Source organism: Zalophus californianus, chromosome 4 (genome assembly GCF_009762305.2).
Source record: "Zalophus californianus isolate mZalCal1 chromosome 4, mZalCal1.pri.v2, whole genome shotgun sequence".
Taxonomy (NCBI): Eukaryota; Metazoa; Chordata; class Mammalia; order Carnivora; family Otariidae; genus Zalophus; species Zalophus californianus.
This window is the reverse complement of record NC_045598.1, coordinates 11,934,340-11,955,426: the sequence shown is the minus strand read 5'-3', so window position 1 is coordinate 11,955,426 and position 21,087 is coordinate 11,934,340. Positions and strand designations below refer to the sequence as shown.

The 21,087-nt window shown below is 42.4% G+C and overlaps 1 protein-coding gene across 1 annotated transcript in view; it reads left to right on the top strand.

The window, feature by feature from the left end:
- Nucleotides 1–8,062: 8,062 nt before the first annotated feature.
- The window catches only part of FBXO42 (F-box protein 42), a 101,607-nt gene continuing 88,582 nt past the window's right edge, over nt 8,063–21,087 (top strand). The window contains exon 1 of the mRNA XM_027621506.2: nt 8,063–8,248. The gene's annotated coding sequence lies outside the window, so the exon portion shown is untranslated. The remainder of the gene's footprint in view (nt 8,249–21,087) is intronic.

Here is a 21,087-nt window from a genome sequence, read left to right as displayed (position 1 = left end):
CTCCCCGCGCCTGCGCCCTGAAGCGCGCCTCCGTCGCGGGCGCCGGCACGCAAGGCTTTACTCAATGGGCCCCGCCCCTTGCCAAGCCCGGAAGAGGCACCCAGCCAGGACCCACTAGCATCGAGAAAGCCATCTTGGAAAAGGGTAGAGAAACCAGAAAGCTGCCATTTTTCTTAAGGGCAACACGTTACCTCTCGTACTGAAGAGGAGAGCCCCTTTGAAGTCATCGTCTTGAGTACGGAAAGTGTGTTCTTTGGAGCCATGTTTTCTAAGGGCAGTCAATCCCTGAAAACTTTTTTAAGTGAGTCGTAATCTTTATAAACTGCAGATTACGTTTTCTTCAACGTTCTGAAAACGGTTTATACCTCACCAGAGGATGAAAAATATCTGCTGATGCATAAGACATTCTATTATTTCTGTGTGATAGGGTGGAAATTTTTTAGTTTTTCCTGCACATAAAGCGCTATCACAAGCATCTCTTAACCCTCCTTTGGATCCTCAGTAAAAACATCGTTAGTTGATAATACTGGCACACGAGCTGGACAACCAGCACTACTAAAGTTCTCCTGAGTCGTTAATAACAGATACATACATTAGCATTTCCTTAAAAATTTACTTACGCGTCTTCCTAAACGGTATTCCTGTTTTATTTTTCTCCATTACAGAGGTAGAGACCTTCAACTTTAAAGTTCGACTTCGGACACTTCCAACTCGAACAAGATCCTGTGATCTTATGAGGTAACTTACGGTGTCTGTGCCTCTGTTTCCCCGAGTGTACAAAACAGAAATAATAGTAGTAGTAGACGCTTCAAAGGTAGATCGTCAGAATTAAACTAGTTACTATGCGGAAAAGCGTGGGACCGTGATTGACCGGCAGTAAGACTTCCAAAGGTTAGCTATTATCATCATAAGGGTGTCTTGGCTCCCTAAGACTTGAAATTCTCTAATCATCCAGTTTCCCAAAACACAAAAACAAAGGAAAAATAAACATCATGTATTTTTATTCTCACCGATGTGTTCCTATAAACCTCTAAGTATTTAAACCCTGTCATTTGGTAGTGTTGCATTTAGCTGTTGTAATCAAATTGTCTAACCTGGAATGTGTTTCTTCTCATGTTTCTAGCATGCCATTAATCTTCCTAAAGTAACAGCTTCCTGTTGAGAATTTTTGCAATTGTATTCCTAATAATTATTATTATAAACTGCAATCATGTATTAAATGTTACTAGTCCTTAGAAGTTAAAGTGACGTGCTTATTAATTCTCTGGTTTCATGATTTTCTGTCTCTGAAATATGGATCATCTCTGGGTGTGTCCTCAGTCGGTCGTTTTTACCCAAATGCTCATGGTGTGAGCCACCCACTGAACACTAAAGATTCCTAAAGTTGATTTCCAGCCCTGACCTCCCCTGGTGTTTTTGATTCATATAGCTAGGCTTCTTCTTGGCATCTCCACATGGATATTCCATTAGCAGCTCAAATTCTCTAAAATACAACTATTATGAACAGGCTGACCAACTTCAAAGTGTTGTCTTGCTCACTGTGTGGAGCTATGTTCATTTTGAATATATTCTTCTGTGAACCTGTTCTCTTAAATGAATTATACTGACTAAGCCTTAGGGACAGCAGGGGGGTATGAGATTGTCTATCAGGCCTCAGGTAAGTCTCTTGGGATGTGATTAGTTTTTCAAGGCAGCGGACACTTTTTTTTTTTAAGGCTTTGTAGTTGTAGCATGTTACCAGCAGAGGGAGATAATTCCTTATAATTTTGTTATATTTGGCAACGTGCCTTAACGAAGGAACGAGTTGGGCATTCCTGGGACTGAATTTTCTAGGAGAACAGAAGGATAGAGATCTTGGAGACCATTGGAGGATCCTGCAAAGGAAATAGCTTTTGTTCCAACAGATGGGCTACCAGGAGACCGGCCCTAGTTAATCATATAGTCCCCTTGTGACCTTGGGCAGGTCCCTTCCCCATCTGCAAAATGAAGAGATGGGACCAAATAAGCTCGAAAATTGAGGAAGTGGGGGCACCTGGGTGGCTCAGTCGTTAAGTGTCTGCCTTCAGCTCAGGTCGTGATCCCGGGGTCCTGGGATCGAGCTCCGCGTTGGGGTCCCTGCTCCACGGGAAGCCTGCTTCTCCCTCTCCCACTCCCCCTGCTTGTGTTCCCTCTCTTGATGTGTCTCTCTCTGTCAAATAAATAAATAAATCTTTAAAAAAATAAATAAATAAAATTGAGGAAGTGGTGGTGGTTTTCTTCCACTGGGGGAAAGCCCCAAAAGTTGAAGTAGGGGCACATATATATATTAACGGATATCCTAAAACATGAGTTTCTCTTTCCTGTGAAATACGTTTGATATACCACTCATGTTTGGGACTTGCTTTCAGAACTGCAGGCACATTTGATACACCACATAAAACACTGAGATGTGATAGGAATTAAGAGCAAAGCCCAGGGGCACCTAGGTGGCTCAGTCAGTTAAGGATCTGACTCTTCATTTCAACTCAGGTCATGATCTCAGGGTTGTGAGATTGAGCCCTGCATTGGACTCTGCTGGTGAGCCTGGAGCCTGCTTGGAATTCTCTCTCTCCCTCTCCCCCCCCCAAAAAAGAGCAAAACCCACAGTGAGAAAACTTTCCATCTAATGCACAAGCTGAGGCAATTGTGTTAAGAAATAAATGGCAAAGGAGGAAAGAAAGAAAGAAGAAAGAAAGAAAGAAAGAAAGAAAGAGAAAGAAAGAAAGAGTAAGCAAACTTACCAATGTTTAAAGGTACATGCCTTTTGACCCAGCAATTGCATTTCTAGGAAATTTTCCTGTAGATACATTTGCCCATAGGCAAATAAGAAAAGTACAAAGATATTCTTTGCTACTTTGTTTATAGTCACAAAACACTAGAGACAAATGTCCATCTCTAGAGCTTTTGTTTAAAAGATACATGGTACTGGGACACTGGGTGGCTCAGTCGGTTAAGCAGCTGCCTTCAGCTCGGGTCATGATCCCAGGGTCCTGGGATCGAGCCCCGCATCGGGCTCCTTGCTCAGCAGGGAGCCTGCTTCTCCCTCTCCCACTCCCCCAGCTTGTGTTCCCTCTCTCGCTGTCTCTCTCTGTCAAGTAAATAAAATCTTTTTAAAAAATAAAGATTTTGTTTATTTGAGAGAGAGACAGATAGTGACAGAGATAGCAAAGAGAGAGCACAAGCGGGGAGGAGGGGGAGAAGCAGGCTCATGCTGAGCAGGGAGCCCGACGTGGGGCTCGATCCCAGGACCCTGGGATCATGACCTGAGCCGAAGGCAGATGCTTAACCGACTGAGCCACCCAGGCACCCCTCTAAAATACTATTTTCATCATATATCCTCCCTGTCCCCAAATCTCCATGACCTAGAAAGTAATACCCAGTTTTCCTGATGATATTTCAGATCATATATAAACTGGCCTCAATCTTATCTCCTCCTGTTTGTCAGAAGGAACATTGCATAGAGATGAATACCATAGGTTTTGGTACTCATCATCACTCATCATCAGGGAAATGAAAATCAAAACCACAAAGAGATATCACCTCGCACATGTGAAAATGGCTATTACCAAAAACACAAGAAAAAAACAAGTGTTGGCAAGGAAGTAGAGAAAAGGGAATCCTTGTGCATTATTGGTGGGGATGTAAATGGGTGCAGCCACTGTGGAAAACAGTATGGACATTCCTCAGAAAATCAAAAATAGAACTACCATAACATCCAGCAATTCTACTTCTGGGTATTTACGCAAAGAAAACAAAAACACTAATTCAAAAAGATACATGCATCCCTATATTTATTGCAGCATAATTTACAATAGCTAGGATATGGAAACTAAGTGTCCATTGGTGGATGAATGGATAAAGAAGATGTGATATATGTTATCACTCAGCCATAAAAAAGAATTAAATCTTGCCCTCTGTGACAACATGATGGACCTACAGGGTATTATGCTAAATGAAATAAGTCAGAGAAAAACAAATACTGTATAATTTAACATATATGGCAACTAAAAAAAACAAAACAGGGGTGCTTGACTGGCTCAGTCAGTGGAGCATGCAACTCTTGATCTCAGGGTTGTGAGTTCAAGCCCCACATTGGGTATAGAGATTACTTTAAAAAATAAATAACTAAACTTAAAAAAAAAAAAAAACCTGAGGGCGCCTGGGTGGCTCATTTGGTTAAGCGACTGCTTTCGGCTCAGGTCATGATCCTGGAGTCTAAGGATCGAGTCCCGCATCAGGCTCCCTGCTCAGCAGGGAGTCTGCTTCTCCCTCTGACCCTTCCCCCTCTCATGTGCTCTCTCTCTCTCTCTCTCTCTCTCATTCTCTCTCTCTCAAATAAATAAATAAATAAAATTAAAAAAAAAACCCTGAAACAAATGAACAAACAAAACAAAACAGAAACAGACTGATAGATACAGAGAACAATGTGGTGGTTGCCAGAGGGAGGAGGTGGGAGAATGGGTGAAATAGGGGAGGGAGATGAAAAGTACAAACTTCCAGTCATAAAATAAAAATAATATATAAATAAATAATAAATATATGAATATAAATATGTAATAAATAAATGAATAAAATAAAAAAGACACAGCAATGTACAATGGGATCATGTACTCGCTGTGTACAATGTACACCATGGGGAATACAGTTAATAATATGTAACAACTTTATGTGGTAACCTTTGGTAGATATGTCTGTGGTGATCACTTTGAAATGTATATTAATGTTGAATCATTATATCATTCACCTGAAACCAATATAATATTGTATGTCAAACTATAGTTCATTAAAAAAAAAAGTTCTAGGGGTGCCTGGGTGGCTCAGTCGTTAAGCATCTGCCTTCAGGTCAGGTAATGATCCCTGGGTCCTGGAATCGAGCCCCACATCGGGCTCCCTGCTCTGCCAGAAGCCTGCTTCTCCCTCTCCCTCTCCCCCTGCTTATGTTCCCTCTCTTGCTGTGTCTCTCTCTGTCAAATAAATAAATAAAATCTTTAAAAAAAAAGTTCTAGAGATGGATGGTGGTGATGGTTGCACAACAATATGAATGTACTTAATAGCAATGAATGCTACTTCAAAAGGGTAAGATAGTAAATGTTGTTTGTTTTTTATGTGTATTTTACCACAATAAAAAAGTTGGAAAAGGGCGCCTGGGTGGCTCAGTTGGTTAAGCGACTGCCTTCGGCTCAGGTCACGATCCTGGAGTCCCGGGATCGAGTCCCACATCGGGCTCCCTGCTCGGCAGGGAGTCTGCTTCTCCCTCTGACCCTCTTCCCTCTCGTGCTCTCTATTTCTCATTCTCTCTCTCTCAAATAAATAAAATCTTTAAAAAAAAAAGTTGGAAAAAATAATGAACAAAATTAATAATAATAACAAAGTCTTTGAAGCAAAACCACCTGGGTTCAAACCTTTGCCTGTGATCCTGGGTTGAGCTAGTTAATCCCTGTGTGCCTCAGTTTCTTTTGCCCTTTTTTTTTTTAAGATTTTATTTTTGGGGCACCTGGGTGGCTCATTCGTTAAGTGTCTGCCTTCTGCTTGGGTCATGATCCCAGGGTTCTGGGATCGAGCCCCACATCGGGCTCCCCGCTCTGCGGGAAGCCTGCTTCTCCCTCTCCCACTCCCGCTGCTTGTGTTCCCTCTCTCGCTGTGTCTCTCTCTGTCAAATAAATAAATAAAATCTTTAAAAAAAGATTTTATTTTTAAGTGATCTCTACACCCAATGTGAGGCTCAAATTCACAATCCGGAGATCAAGAATCACATGCTCCACCAGCTGAGCCTGTCAGGTGCCCCTCAGTTTCATCATCTGCAAAATAAGCACAATAATGGCACCTACTTAGCAGTTTGATACATAATAAGAGCACACAATAAACATCAGCTATGATTATTATCAAAGATTTTGCTTTAATAATAATACTGTCATGCTTATCACAATTAATAATTTTATATTGGCTTATTTACTTGTTTATTGTCTGTCTCTCCCAGTAACTCTAGGGGACCTCTACAAGGGCACAGGGCTTTGTTAGTTTTATTTAAAAATGTTACTATACATATTACATGGTTTGGCACATATAGGTGCTCACTAAATATTTGTTGACTAGATGCCCTCTTAGTTGTCAAATTCCCAATGTGTTCACTTATTCAACACATACTTAGTAAGTCTCTACTGTGTGCCAGTGTCTATATTAGATGATATAGCAGTGAACAAAACAGAACTATCTGCTGTCTGACTTAGGAAATTGAGTGGGGGAGTGGTTCTATATTTGAACTTGTTCTAACATGATCCAGCAGTTCCAAACCAACCTGAGCATCAGAAGTCCTACAAAGTTTCAGAAAAAGTCTGAGGTGGGGTGGGGTGTCCTAAGGTGGGCCCTGGAACCTGCATTTTTAAAAGGAAGCACTTAATAGCTGGTCCAGTGTTTCTAACATTGAGCTCCATAGAGTATTTTGGTGGGTGATGGGATTGGTCACAAGCTCTATGGCAATTTTTATGCTTGGGTTTTTTTTTTTTTAAGATTTTATTTATTTATTTGAGAGAGAGAGCACATGAGAGGAGGGAGGGTCAGAGGGAGAAGCAGACTCCCTGCTGAGCAGGGAGCCCGATGCGGGACTCGATCCCGGAACTCCAGGATCATGACCTGAGCCGAAGGCAGTCGCTTAACCAGCTGAGCCACCCAGGCGCCCTATGCTTGGGGTTTTTAATGACAGGATTTTAATATTTCTTTTCTTTTTTTTTATTTGACAGAGACAGAGACAGCAGGAACACAAGCAGGGGGAGTGGGCGAGAGAGAAGCAGGCTTCCCGCTGAGCAGGGAGCCGGATGTGGGACTTGATCCCAGGACGCTGGGATCATGACCTGCGCCAAAGGCAGACGCCTAAACGACTAAGCCACCCAGGCGCCCCAGGATTTTTAGTATTTCTTTTGCCAGTTACAGTTGTCAAGTTTCTCTTTCATAATGATATTTCCTAACTGAAAGACTTTGAGTTTCTTAAATCAGAGTTTCTCATACTGGGATTCCATGAGTATATCCCCTGGGGCCTCTGCATTATTCAAGTTTGAGGACCACAGATCCAGTGTTTTCTGGAGTGAGGCTGACCCATGTCTCCTCAACAGCACCTTGCCCTCCCAACTTGAGAGGGGACTTGGGTTCTGACCCAGACCTATGTCCCAAGAGATACCCCAGAAGGTCGCCTTTATTCCTGAACGGTGGGCTGGCAGTGACGAGTGCTTCAGTTTCAGGTGCAAACGGTGAAGACCGAAGCCCCTGGGCTCTGTATCTCTGGCATTTCCTTAAACCACTTGCTGTACTCATGAGTCCATGAAGATTCTCACCTACACACCAGGTTTCCCCCTTGAAAGAGGTATTTTGTTGGACCCCGCCGCCTCGTGATAGTGATACCGTAAAGTACTGGAGCTTGGGAATCATATATGCCTAAGTCCAAATTCTGCCGTCTTCCCCACCCCCATCTTGCCCCTCAGATGTGTGGCTTCGGGAAAATATAGTGATAATACTCTGCGCCTCAGTTTTCCTCATCTGAAAAATGGAGCTAGTAACAAGTCACACAGTGGTCACCTCCATTAAGGGAGGCTTCGATTGCACAATCAAGGCACTGAGGTTCCCTTCTTCAGTTGACGTCCAAGAGCAGTTCCATTCACCACAGCCCTCCCTTGTGCTCATCAGGCCCCCGGGGGTCCAAATGAGTTAGAGTTGATTCCCAGCCCTAGGTCTATACAGTCTCAAGCCATTGGGAAAACTGCCCAGTTGCCCCTAGGCCTAAGTGCAAAGGAGGGTGGGTGCAGCCCTGAGGTCGGTTCTAGGGACTCAAGGAAGGCGGGCGCAGAAGCGCGACGTTTCCCCACCCCAGTTTCACTGCCCCGGGCGGCGTTCCAGCCTTTGGGGAGCCTCTGCATTGGACCACATCCCTTCCCAACATGGCGCCATCCCCAGGCCGCCTCGCTCGGGCCTGCCGCGCTGACGTATGTGCGAGCGCGTCCTCCGCGCTGGACCCCGGCGCATGCGCACTCCACACTGTCTTCTCCCGGCCAGAGCAGCAGCAGCGGCGGCGGCGGCGTTTGAGTGGAGGAAGATGGCGGCTCCGGGCGGCTCTGGGTCCCGCCAGCTGTAAGGAGCCCCAGTGCGGCAAGCGCCGGAGCGCCTCTGCTCTGGCCCTGTCCCTGGCTCCCTCATCGCCGTCGCCAGCGGAGCGAACCCGAGAGCGTGGCGCGGGCTGGGCCAGGTGAGGCTTCTCCCTCTCCTGGGGCCGCGGCGGGGAGCCGGCGCCTTCTGCCCTTTATGCCCCAGGCCCGCAGGGGGCAAAGGGGGCGTCCCTGGCCCCGCGCAGGCCGCGCAACCTGTGCGGGGGTCGGTGCCGGCTGGCCTGGGGGCCTTGCTGTCGTCATCCTCGGCCTCTCTGGGTTAGGCAGGGAGGAGGAGTGCCCCTTCCCACCCAGCCCTTGGAATGGGAGTGAACCCGGCCCCTCTCCTCAAGTAGGGCGGTTCACATTCCCCCACCGGGTCCACGAAGGGGTGTATGACTAGGGCAAGGATGGCTCTCAGAGTGTCAAATAATCTTTCACTCAGCCTCCGGATCTTTAACGTCTTGCGCTGAGGAGCCGGAGTCCAGTGCCTTCCAAAATTGGGGCTGCGGCGAGGGGCCAGCATCTGGGAAGCTGTAGCTGCAAAGGGGCAGATTTTGGAATTGGTTTAAAAAATAAAACACAAGCAGCCTGTCTTACCGCTTAGCTTTTTGAGTGTTCCTCTGGCCAAGTGGGAACTGCGGGTCTCCTTGACTGAGACAGCAATCCACGTTGTGGCTGTGAGAATTGATTGTGCAAAGGGAATGGTGGAGGGTGGGAACGAATTTGTAAACGGAGAAAAACCGATTCTGAGATCTTGATAGTCTCTGCAGAGTAACTTCGGTGCTAATGAAGTCTTCGTTTGTTTGAAAACCTTTGTGTTTTTGAGATTCGGAATGGCTAATTGCTTTTGTGTTAAATCTCCCGAATTTTATTAAGAAAATAAAAGCTTTCCTTAATTGCCAAAGTCTTTGGGCTTTTCTGTGGTGGGATTCTGATTACTCTGGGTGAAGATTTAAGCACCTTACCAGTTCTCACTTGCTGGCAAGGACATTGTACTGTGCTTGTTATTCCTTTTTGAGAATAAGTTTTTGTTGTTCAGCTGCTAATTGGGAGGTTTTGATTTCGTTTCTCACGTTGGGAAGCCGGTTTGAAGCCTTGTGATCTCTTCCTTGAAGAATGATGGAATCAGTTGGAATTGTGCTATGGGGAAAATGTTGAGGCAATGGCTTTGGCGTGGACACACCGAGTATCTTTGCAACTTAAATTTGTTTTCCTTGTGCTTGCAATGATGACGACATGGGTTTAAGGGGGTAAGGAAATTAGAGGAGAAATACCATCATTTTGAGTTGAACATTTAAAATTCAGTATGTAGCTTTTACAGTGAATAGTGACTGTGTCAAATTCCTAACTTTTGAGCATATTCATGTGTATAATCTGATTGGGTGTCCTTTCTATTGTATGTTGTCATTTTATACCCTCTAACTGTTTGCTTTTGACAAACCCAGTATAAATCTATTACTCAATCTACATTGACCAACGGATGTTTTGTCTGCTTCAAAAAGCTTTTAATTGTTAAAATGACAACTGCTTGGTTTAATAATAGCTAATTCTTTGACCTTTTCTTAAAGCTTTTCCCATAGAGATTTGTAGATTTTCTTAGTGCCTTTCATAAAGACGTAAACCTGAAGAAATAGCTTCACAGAAAATTGGAGAGCCACCTTAAATTTCAATTTGCTACAAGTCATGAAATAATGCAGTAAAACATCCTGATGGTTTGAGGATGGGAGTGAACCTGGCCCCTCTCCTCAAGTAGGGCGGTTCACATCCAAGAAGCAAGTATGCTTCTTGGCATAATGTGTTGCATTGTTGTGCTAAATCATCATCAGGTATTGATGCAACTTCATGACATCCATGACATCATTCACTCTCCAGCATTTTGCCCTTTGCAATTCCTTACTTTCTCAGAGTCACTGAAAGAACAGGATCAGGAAAAATAGCTTAGGATGCTCCTTACTGTCTGATTTCTTAAAAGAGCCTTCATATGACACTGCTTTATGTAGTTACTCGTGTAAGATTCAGAGCTGTGTGTGATTCCTACCTTTATGAAAAGCAGGCACAGAAAATACTAGTAAAAACCGCTGGGTTTTACAAGAACATTGAGGTCCCAAGGAGAAGTTATATCAAAGATGAACAAATAAGTGATTATCTTTTGTGATTTCAAGGTCGTTTTAGTGAATTGACAACTCTTTACAAAACCAGAAGCTGATTAACTAATGCCTTTTCTATTTCAACATTGTTATGTGGGTCAAAAGAGGTAATGTTTTGTGAGAGTCCTTTGTAAAATAACAGGTAAATGTTAACTTGATTATTCAACGATCAGTTTTATGAAAACCCCCTACTGAGGGCCCTCTATATACGCAGGGCATTTGGGGGAGTAGGTACTAATGATTCTAAGATAAGACACCTTTTGGTCTCAAGTTGCCTACAGTCTGGTTGGGGAGCCAGACAAGGAAACCAGTTAAGTATGTTATAGTGTAAGAAGTAAGACGTGCACAGAATCCAACCAAGGGAATCAAGGAAGGCTTCTTAGAGCCAGGATGGTTTCACAGCCTTTCCTATTCTGCAGAAAAATCTGCCTTTTGTGAGTGACTTGCTTTTTATAAGAACTTAAAAAAAATTTTTTTATCAGGAGTTCTTTCCCCCTTTTATTCATTCACTGTCATGACACTTCCCACACAGTATGCCCCCGTTATGATTTCTGCATTCTCAAAAATCGAACAGTCTTGGGAGAACCTGAGAGTGAGTCATATGCCAGGCAACAAACAAAAACATTGCAGCTGCAATGAAAATATCTCAGATTACTAAATGGTGACAACTTTAGAGTGATGATGTTTTTGTTTTTGTTTTGTAAACTGGCATAAGAAGCGACGTATGATTTTAATTTGATCACATTTAGTTAATGTTTAGTTGTCAATCCCTTAGAATGTTGACTATAAGTAGTTATTAGTACTGTCTCGTTTCTCCCAATAATCAAACAAGAAGGTCCTTTTTCTTTGGGTGAAGCTGACAATTTAAACCAGGACTACACTAAACTACTTCATAGAATCCATTCATGTAGATGAAGGTTGCTTAGCATCTCTGATATTGAACTTCTGTATCCCAATACAAGTTCCTCATCTTAGTGCTGTGGTAGTTTTATAATTAATTATGTTGTTGCCTATATTGCAAACATTTTATGAGTTTTTGGATGTGTAGAATCTACGTGGTGCAATATTAGTAGAACATTTACAGTTTGGTAACACTCACGTTTACATGTTACCATGTAAATGGTAACATGAAAATGAGGGCTTTAAGGTGTTGGTTGACAGAAAAATGAAGGTGATGTGTCTGTTTATTTTCCTATATTGTGAGTTTGTTACATATAGAAGGATATGACATACAGACAAGTCATTTTAAAATTGCCCAGTCTTGGGGTACCTGGCTGTCTCAGTTGGAAGAGCATGTGACTCTTGATCTTGGGGTTGTAAGTTGGAGCTCCATGTTGGGTGTATTTATTTACTTAAGTAAATAAATAAACTTAAAAAAAAATTGCCCAGTATTGTGCTCACAGTTCAGCTTTTCTCTTTCATTCATTCATTCTTTCTTTCTTTCTTTCTCTCTCTCTCTTTCTTTCTTTCTTGACTTATTTATTTATTTATTTATTTATTAGAGAGTGCGGTGCGGGATCACGAATGGGGGGTGAGGCAGAGGGAGAGAGGATCTCAAGCAGTCTCCACACTGAGCACAGAGCCCCATGTGGGGCTTGATCTCAGGACCCCGAGATCATGACCTGAGCCGAAACCAAGAGGTGGATGCTTAACTGACTGAGCCACCCAGGCACCCCCGGCTTATTTTCTAAGCTGTTTTTTGTGACCTGGGGGTGCTGGCTGGCTCAGTTGATAGAGCATGCTACTCTTGATCTCCGGGTTGTTGGTTCAAGCCCCACGTTGGCCATATAGTTTACTTTAAGATTTATTTATTAGAGAGAGTATGAGAGAGAGCACATGCATGGGGAAGGGCATAGGCAGCGGGAGAGAAAGAATCCTCAGTCAGACTCTCCGCTGAGCACCAAGCCTGACACGGGCTCTATCCCTCAACTCATGAGATCATGACCTGAGTTGGAATGACCAGTCGGTCACCTAACTGCTGAGCCACCCAGGTGCCCCGAGTATAGCTTACGTTAAACGAAAAAAGTGTTGGAAGAGGGAAAAAAAAAAAAGAACTAAATTGTTTCTTGTGACCCTCTAAATGTCTTGTAAAATTACAACTTAGTGGTATTCCTATAGCTTAAATTCTTCCTTACTCATGGTTGTATTGGAAAGCAAATTTGCTTTGAAATTTGATTCTTTCTGTATTAAATTTCTACTTTTTTTTAAAGATTTTATTTATTTATTCATGAGAGACAGAGAGAGAGAGAGAGAGAGAGAGAAGCAGAGGGAGAAGCAGGCTCCCAAGGAGCAGGGAGCCCAATGCGGGACTTGATCCCAGGACCCCGGGATCATGACCTGAGCCGAAGGCGGATGCTTAACCATCTGAGCCACCCAGGCGCCCTAAACTTCTACTTTCTAATTGTAAAGTTTTCCCCCAAGTTTTTAATTTTTTCCAGTGTCACTGTTCTGTGTTTTGTTTCCAAAGTGGAAATAATCTTGTGGTGCTTTGATGCTTATTTATATATATAAATCTGAAAATGTAGAGGTATTATATAAAGTAGTAGTCACTTGTAAAATATTACTACAGTAACTTATCCTCTAGTAATACATAAATTTGAGGTAGTTCAGTTAATTTCTATAAAGGCGAACAGGTTTTAGTTTCAGCTGTTAATATTTTTTTAGAATATTTAATATTTAGGATAAGATTTTTTTTTTTTTTAAGATAAGCTGTATGCCCAGTGTGGGGCTTGAACTCACGAATCCAAGATTAAGAGTCACATGCTTTACTGACTGAGCCAGCCAGGTGCCCCTATTTTGAATACTTTTATTTCAGCTATTTTAAGGAATTCACTAGTAGGGCATACTTTCCAAATTTGTGTTTCCTTTATTATTCTTGTTTTATTAATTTTTTAAGATTTATTTATTTATTTTAGAGAGAGAGCTGGAGAGCATGCATGGGTGGGCAGGGCAGAGGGAGAGGGGGAGAGAGAATTGCAAGCCGACTCTGCCCTGACTGCAGAGCCCCACATGGGGCTCTGTCTCAGGACCATGAGATAACAACCTGAGCCAAAACCAAGAGTTGGATGCTTAACCTACTGCGCCACCCAGGGGCCCCTATTAATCTCATTTTAAATGCTTGGTTCAAGTGCTCGCTTCGGCAGCACATATATTAAAATGCTTGCTTCATGTTGCTAATAGAGAACAAGGAATTTTTTTCCAGAATAAACCTCTTAGTGCATTGTTTGGAGAAAGATTGATGTTAATTATAAATTCATCAATACAGTTTTACATAAGTCAAGCAGACAAAGTCACTTATCATATGGTTGCACTTAATTGTGGAACATAAGGAGTAGCCTGGAGGACATTAGGAGAAGGAAGGGAAAAATGAAGGGGGGGATATCGGAGGGGGAGATGAACCATGAGAGACTGTAAACTCTGAGAAACAAACTGAGGGTTTTAGAGGGGAGGCGGGTGGGAGGATGGGTTAGCCCGGTGATGGGTATCAAGGAGGGCATGTACTGCATGGAGCACTGGGTGTTATACGCAAGCAATGAATCATGGAACATTACATCAAAAACTAATGATGTACTGTATGGTGACTAACATAATAAAAAAAAATACAGTTTTACTAAAGTGTTGCCTTTCCCATCTCCTGGCTTTTCAAATGGAAGTCAGAGGGAAATGGAATTTATCCTTCTATTTCAATGTTTCTTTTTAAAGCTTTTTTTTTTTTTTAAGATTCTGTTTTTAAGCAACCTCCACACCCAACATGAGGCTCAAACCTACAACCCTGAGATGAAGAGTCACATGCCCCACCGACTGAGCCAGCCAGGTGCCCCTAAAGCTTTTTTATTAGTAGTCTTGCTAGCTCTTGCCAAAAAGGAACATCTTCTTGTCTTGGGATCAAACAGTATTGTGTTTGCATTGTGTTGTGCAGGACTGTTTTTCTTAACTTTTGATTTAATACTTAATGACATCTTCCCAAATAGATTCTTTGGTCTAGTCAGGATCAAGCAAGCTGCCCTCTTCCTTATTACTGAATCTAAAGGTTTACTTCCCTGTGGGTCCTTCATATTTTGATTTGTCTACCTTTTTCACCTCTCCCCTTTTTCTCACGAAATGCAATTCTCTCCTCCAAAAGTGTGTTTCATACATCATATGGAATTTGGGAATGTAATTCTCTAGAGATGTATAATGACCTGTGGGTTAAAATTTCACATTTTATTTACCTTAAAAGTAACTTAATGGTAACAAATCTTGAAGACATGATAGGTGAAATAAGCCTGACAAAAAAGAACAAGGACTGTAGATTCCACTTATATGAAGTACCTAGAGTAGTCCAATTATAGAGACAGAAAGTAGAATGGTAGCTGCCAAGGGCTGGGGAGAGGAGGGTTTGGGGAATTATAGTTTAAAGTTAAAAGAGTCTCAGTTTGGAGATGGACGGGGGGATGGTTTTATAACAGTGTGAATGTACATAAGACCACCAAAGTGCACACTTAAAAGTGGTTGAGATGGCAAATTTTGTTACGTATATATTACCACAATAAAAAAAAGTAACAATGGTTTATATATCCTCTGTGGGATGGCTTGAAAACCACTTATTTTAACATAGTAACTAAGATCCTAGGCTTTCGCCCCAGGTAGACCGAGGCTCATACCCTACTTCTCTTTCCTAGTATGGATCTTAGCTTCTCTAAGTCTCAGTTTTTTCATCTATAAAATGAGGATAATGGGGCCCCCTGGGTTGCTCAGTCGTTAAGCATCTGCCTTCAGCTCAGGTCGTGAACCCGGGGTCCTGGGATGGAGCCCCGCGTTGGGCTCCCTGCTTGGCGGGAAGCCTTCTTCTCCCTCTCCTGCTCCCCCTGCTTGTGTTCCCTCTCTCGCAGTGTCTCTCTCTGTCAAAAAATAAATAAGATCTTTATTTTTTATTTTATTTTTTTTAAAGATTTTTATTTTATTTACTTGAGAGAGAGAGTGAGAGAGAGCACATGAGAGGGGGGAGGGTCGGAGGGAGAAGCAGACTCCCCGCCGAGCAGGGAGCCCATTGCAGGACTCGATCCGGGGACTCCAGGATCATGACCTGAGCCGAAGGCAGTCGCTTAACCAGCTGAGCCACCCAGGCACCCCTAAATAAGATCTTTTAAAAAAAGAATGAGGATAATGATGCCTGTGTTGTGGGACAATTAAATATGGGAATGTATGTGACCTTCTTAGCACATTGTGTAGCACATATAAACATCCAAATGTTAGATGTTATTATATTATTTTTATGGAACATTAAAACTGGGGACAAGGGGTGTCTGGCTGGCTCAGTCGGTGGATTGATCGTGGGTTTGTGAGTTTGAGCCCCACGTTGGGTGTAGAGGTTACACAAATAAATAGATAAATAGGGGCGCCTGGGTGGCTCAGTCAGTTAAGCATCTGCCTTTGGCTCAGGTCATGATCCCAGGGTCCTGGGATTGAGCCCGCATTGGGCTCCCTGCTCTGCAGAGAGCCTGCTTCTCCCTCTGCTTCTGCCTCTCTCTCTCTCATGAATAAATAAATAAAATCTTAAAAATAAATGAATAAATAAACTTAAAAAAATAAAACTGGGACAAGGGGAACTTAATCTCCTAACTTCTTTATAAAGATTTTTTTTTTTTTTATTCATTTGAGACACAGAGATATATATAGAGAGAGAGCATGAGCAGGGGAGAGGCAGAGGGAGAAGCAGGCTCCCTGCTAAGCAGGGAGCCCAATGCGGATCATGACCTGAGCCGAAGGCAGACGCTTAACCATCTGAGCCACCCAGGCGCCCCTCTCCTAACTTCTTTATAGTGTGGTCCCAGTGGCATACCTGTCCTGTCGCAGGAATGCATGTTTTATTTTTTCCCTTTCTACCCTTGATTGGAGAACTGGGCTTATTCATGGCTTCATTTGACACCACTGCCCTGATGTCTCTTAAATCCATCTAGATGTGATCTTTCTTTTATGCTTCTTGGTTCTCTAGGGACTTTGTAGAGCATATTCTCTAACTCAGCTGTGCAGGTGTTCACAACTGAGTCCATTATCTCATCTCTCTCCTCTGTTAAGGTAAAAACCTTCACTAAACAAGTTCCCTTCTTAATATTCCCATATCCGTAGGTAGAATAATATTATTGTGGTCTGGTAGACCATAAAACTAGGAATCTTTTTTTTTTTTTTAATCTTTCGTCTCCTGTATCCTGCCATGCAGTTCTATATACTCTTCTTCAGTATCCATTAGGTTTGCTTGACTTTGCTGTGACTCTAGACCAGGCTTTCCTGAGCTGAAAGCAGACTGAATTAGTGTTAGAGTTCTTAGCTGCTCTTGTTGCCAGGGCTCTGCCATTTGGTAGTTTTATGATCTCAGTCTCCCTCATCTTCAAATGGCAATTACAAATCCTATCTCATGACATATGTGTAAAATATTTAACTAAATGCCTAACACATGGTAAACACTCAATAAACAGAAGCTGCTGCTGTTTGAGATTTTCTTCTCAGTAATCTTTGGAAATGGTTAAGATTGAGGTGACAGTATTTTGACAGAATAGTCTTAAGGGATATTGTTCGAATGTTTCTCCTCTGATCAAGAACCCATGGTAACTTGTTAAGTGCCTAGTTCCCTGCTTATCTTTTGAACTCTCTGTATGACCTTCATTGTACCTTCCCTTGCCTCATGTATATTATGCTTGTGTGTACAACTGGAACATGCGTCTTCCTAGGTAGAGGGCCTTTTTTCTTTTAAAGATTTTATTTTTATTTGAGGGAGAGAGCATGCGTGCACGCGTGAGGGAGAGCATGGGGGGCCAGGGAGGCAGAAGGAGAAATAGAATCCCTGCTGAGCAGTGAGCCTGCCGCCAAGACCCTGGGATCATGTTCTGAGCCAAAGGCAGACGCTCAACTGACTGAGCCAACCAGGCAGCCCAGGCCTTTTTTTTTTTTTTTTCCCATTTAACTACTCTGCAGCTCTGTATACTATCTCCTCTATACTCTACCACTTAGCCACTCGTCCTTGCACAATTAGGTTAAAGTTAATATTCAAAAAGAAAATTATTTGCTAATTAATTTCTGCCAAATAGCTTAAAAGGGATATATCATGCAGTGTAATTCATATGTAATATTTTTAGTGCCTTGTAGGCACATTTAGTGCTTATGTATTAGGCACTCAGGTATTCATTTAGTATATATTTTCAGTTCTTAAAGATTGATGTTCCTCATGAGCTTTCTGAGATATTGTATGATCTCAAGTGTCTGTTGAATCTTTGTTGCCTTTTTGTTGGTCCATTTATTTAACAAATATTTATCGAGGGGTGCCTGGGTGGTTCAGTTGGTTAAGCGTCTGCCTTTGGCTCAGGTCATGATCCCAGGGGCCTGGGATGGAGCCCCACTTTGGGCTCCTTGCTCGGAGGGGAGCCTGCTTCTCCCTCTCCCTCTGCCTGCTGCTCCCCATGCTTGTGCTTTCTCTTTCAAGTAAATAAAATCTTTTTTAAAAAAACTCCAAAACCCCAGATATTTATTGAACGCTATTATGTGCTAGGCATGGTTCAAGGTATTAGGAATACAGTGGACAAAATAGGCAAGGTATCTCGTTTCCTGGGTCTTACCTTTGAGTTTGCAGAAAGCAATTAATGCATGAATAAAATTTCCGATTGTAGTAAGTACTAGGAAGAAAATAAAACAGGGTGATGTGATAATAACATGGAGCAGAGGGGGATGGCTGAGATTGGACGGTTTAGAGGCCTCTGTGAGGAGGTTGTGTTCAGGCTGACACAAGGCTCAATGTTCAATGTCAAGTTTGGGGAACAGAGAACAAGTGCAGAGGACTGACGTAGGAACCAGGATCCAGCCAGTATCCCCAAATTGCATTTGGCTTCAATTAGCTTTTGCTTCTTAATCTAAAACAGCCCTCTGCCCCAACTCCCCTTTTTTCTTTCTCTAAATGACATTGACTTTTTGAAGGTACGGGTCTAGCTCTCTGGTAGACTCTTTCACATTCATGATTTGTCTCAAAGTTTCCTTGTGTCATTTAGCCCCTTTATCCCCTTTTGAGAGGACTCAGGCTTGATTGTATTCATATTTGCAATCCTTTGTGATACTGAATACTCATATTGTATCATACTTGGTGTCATATTTTTCCATTATAATGATGCTAAATTTGATCACTTGCTTAATATGAAAGTCTTGGTCTTTCTATTATAAAGCTTTCCCTTTATAGTGATCAAGTAATCTGTGGGGTAGCAATTTAACACAACACAATTATGCTATTTCTCAACTGTCTTTTGCTTGTTGGTTTTAGCATCCATTAATGATTCTTGTCAGGATCAGTTATTTCATAGGATGTTGCAGAAGGATGATGATTATTTCTCTTCCTTCCACACACAGTAGCTGGCAAGATATGATCAACTGAGAATGAGCTACTAGAAATCTCTCCTAATAAGGTAGAGTGTTTAGTTCTTTGCTTTTCATTGTAAATTTTCTTAGTAAAGAATCGGTCACCTCACTGGTGGCAAATAAGTTTCTTTGCTGTTTTCTGTATCACTGTAAGTACATGATTTTTATATTAATTATTTTACACGTAGTTGCAGCCATTAGTCTTTTTGACACTGAACTTTGGCTAGTGTAAGTCTCTTTAAGCTGATGTTGTGTCCTTCTGACATGCCCCCATTGGTCTTTGGGTTGTTTTCTGTCACAACAAGATATCCTAGATTCACCTTGTACTTTCCCTGACCTTGACTGAAATCAGTCATTTTTTTTCTAGGAAGACCTAGTTTCTTTTATAGGTAATGTCATTAGAAACCTACGATCTGAGTGTTAGGAATGCTCATCGCTACTGGGTCTTCATTATTTCTAGGTCCTTTCAATGGGCAGAATTGGAAAATATGTTTTTTAGAAATAAAAACTTCATATTGATGTTTCCAGCTTAATTTGAACATATTGCAGGTTTTTTTCTCTAAGAGAATTCGTATTTGTCTCTCTTTAACTGGAAGTCTTGGTTTTTAAGTACTGTTCACATTTATTTATTTTATATTACAGTAGACATAAATTTTAAAAATATAGTATCCATGTTACTACTAACCACATTACTGAGGCAAATTTTTTTTTTTTTAAGATTTTATTTATTTATTCATGAGAGACAGAGAGAGAGACAGAGGGAGAAGCAGGCTCCCAAGGAGCAGGGAGCCCGATGCGGGACCCGATCCCAGGACACTGGGATCATGACCCGAGCCGAAGGCAGACGCTTAACCATCTGAGCCACCCAGGCGCCCTACGGAGGCAAATTTAAGATTCCTTTGTGATTCTCTTTACCCTTAACATTCTGTCAGGATCCATTCAAGAGAATGAAAAATGTACTAGATATTCAAATGGAGATTTAGTGTAGAGAATTGGTAGTATATGTGTTGCAGGACAGTAAAAAAAGAGGAGGGTGTAACTTAGAAAATCATAACTATAGGGTGAAACTGTAGTCTCAGGAGTTGGGGGAGGGGCATCTGGGTGGCTCAGTCATTGGGCGTCTACCTTTGGCTCAGGTCATGAACCCGGGGTCCTGGGATCGAGCCCTGCATTGGGCTCCCTGCTCAGCGGGAAGCCTGCTGCTCCCTCTCCCACTCCTCCTGCTTGTGTTCCCTCTCTCGCTGTCTCTCTGTCAAATGAATAAATAAAATCTTAAAAAAAAAAAAAGTTGGGGGAACCTAAAGGTTAGATGGTATTACCAGAACTTTTAAAGAATATGGAGGAGGGGGTGCCTGGGTAGCTCAGTTGGTTAGGTGTCTACCTTTGGCTCAGGTCATGATCTCAGAGTCCCAGGATTGAGCCCCACATTGGGCTCCCGGTCAGCAGGGAGTCTGCTTCTCCCTCTGCCCTTCACCCCACACATGCTCTCTTGCACTTGCTGTCTCTCACTCTCAAGTAGATAAATAAAATCTTAAAAAAAAAAAAAAAAAGAATATGGAGGAGGGTCACCACCTCAAGCACTGGCTGCCACTTTCAGAGCTGGGACCATGAGGAAGGGTTGCCAAGATGTGCCACGTGACTGGTACTTGAACTCTCCTAATTTTTATTAACTTTTGGTTTATCCTTTCAGTGTTTCTTTTTGCAAGAATAAGCAAATATCTGCATATATTCATTTTTCTCCTTTCTTACACGAAAGGTTGCCATAGTATGTATACTGTCGTCATGAGCACGCTATGAAGGTGCACACACAAGTTGTCTTTCCACGGTGTCAGCTTTATTCGATCATAAAGCAGAGTGAAATCACAATTATAAAGCAGGTTCAGGATTCCAAACTCAATGACAGTTCACCATGTGATTAAACCTGGCTTCTTACACAGTATACAGAGCAGGAAAGAAAATGAGCCGTACAACAAACAAGATAACAGAAAGGTGCAGGAAGTTAATAAACCAAACTCAAAGGCAGCCTGTGGGCGCGCAGTTGAGATGAGGCCTCAGTCTGGTCTGGCTCAGCTCTCGGCACTTCCTGCTGCTTATGTTCAAGCGGGGAAGGCTTTCGGTTCTGTTTGGAGATCCTTCAGGCAGAGCCTTTGGCCGCAGTTGCCATTTTTATGTGGTCATAGAGGGGTCAGGTCTGAAGAATCTGACAGTTTACTGCCAAAATCCTTCCCTTTTTAAAGGGATTTAATTGGTTTGGGGTCTGCAGACTTCTGGTTCTGCTCGTTATTGGTTCTAGGGTGTCAGCTGATGCTTGTCCCCATGATATCTCCTAGCTGCAGTACCTTAACTGCTTGTGTCATTGCTTGACACAGGCCCCTGCTTGACATGAAAGACTCCAGTTTGCTCTCTACAACACT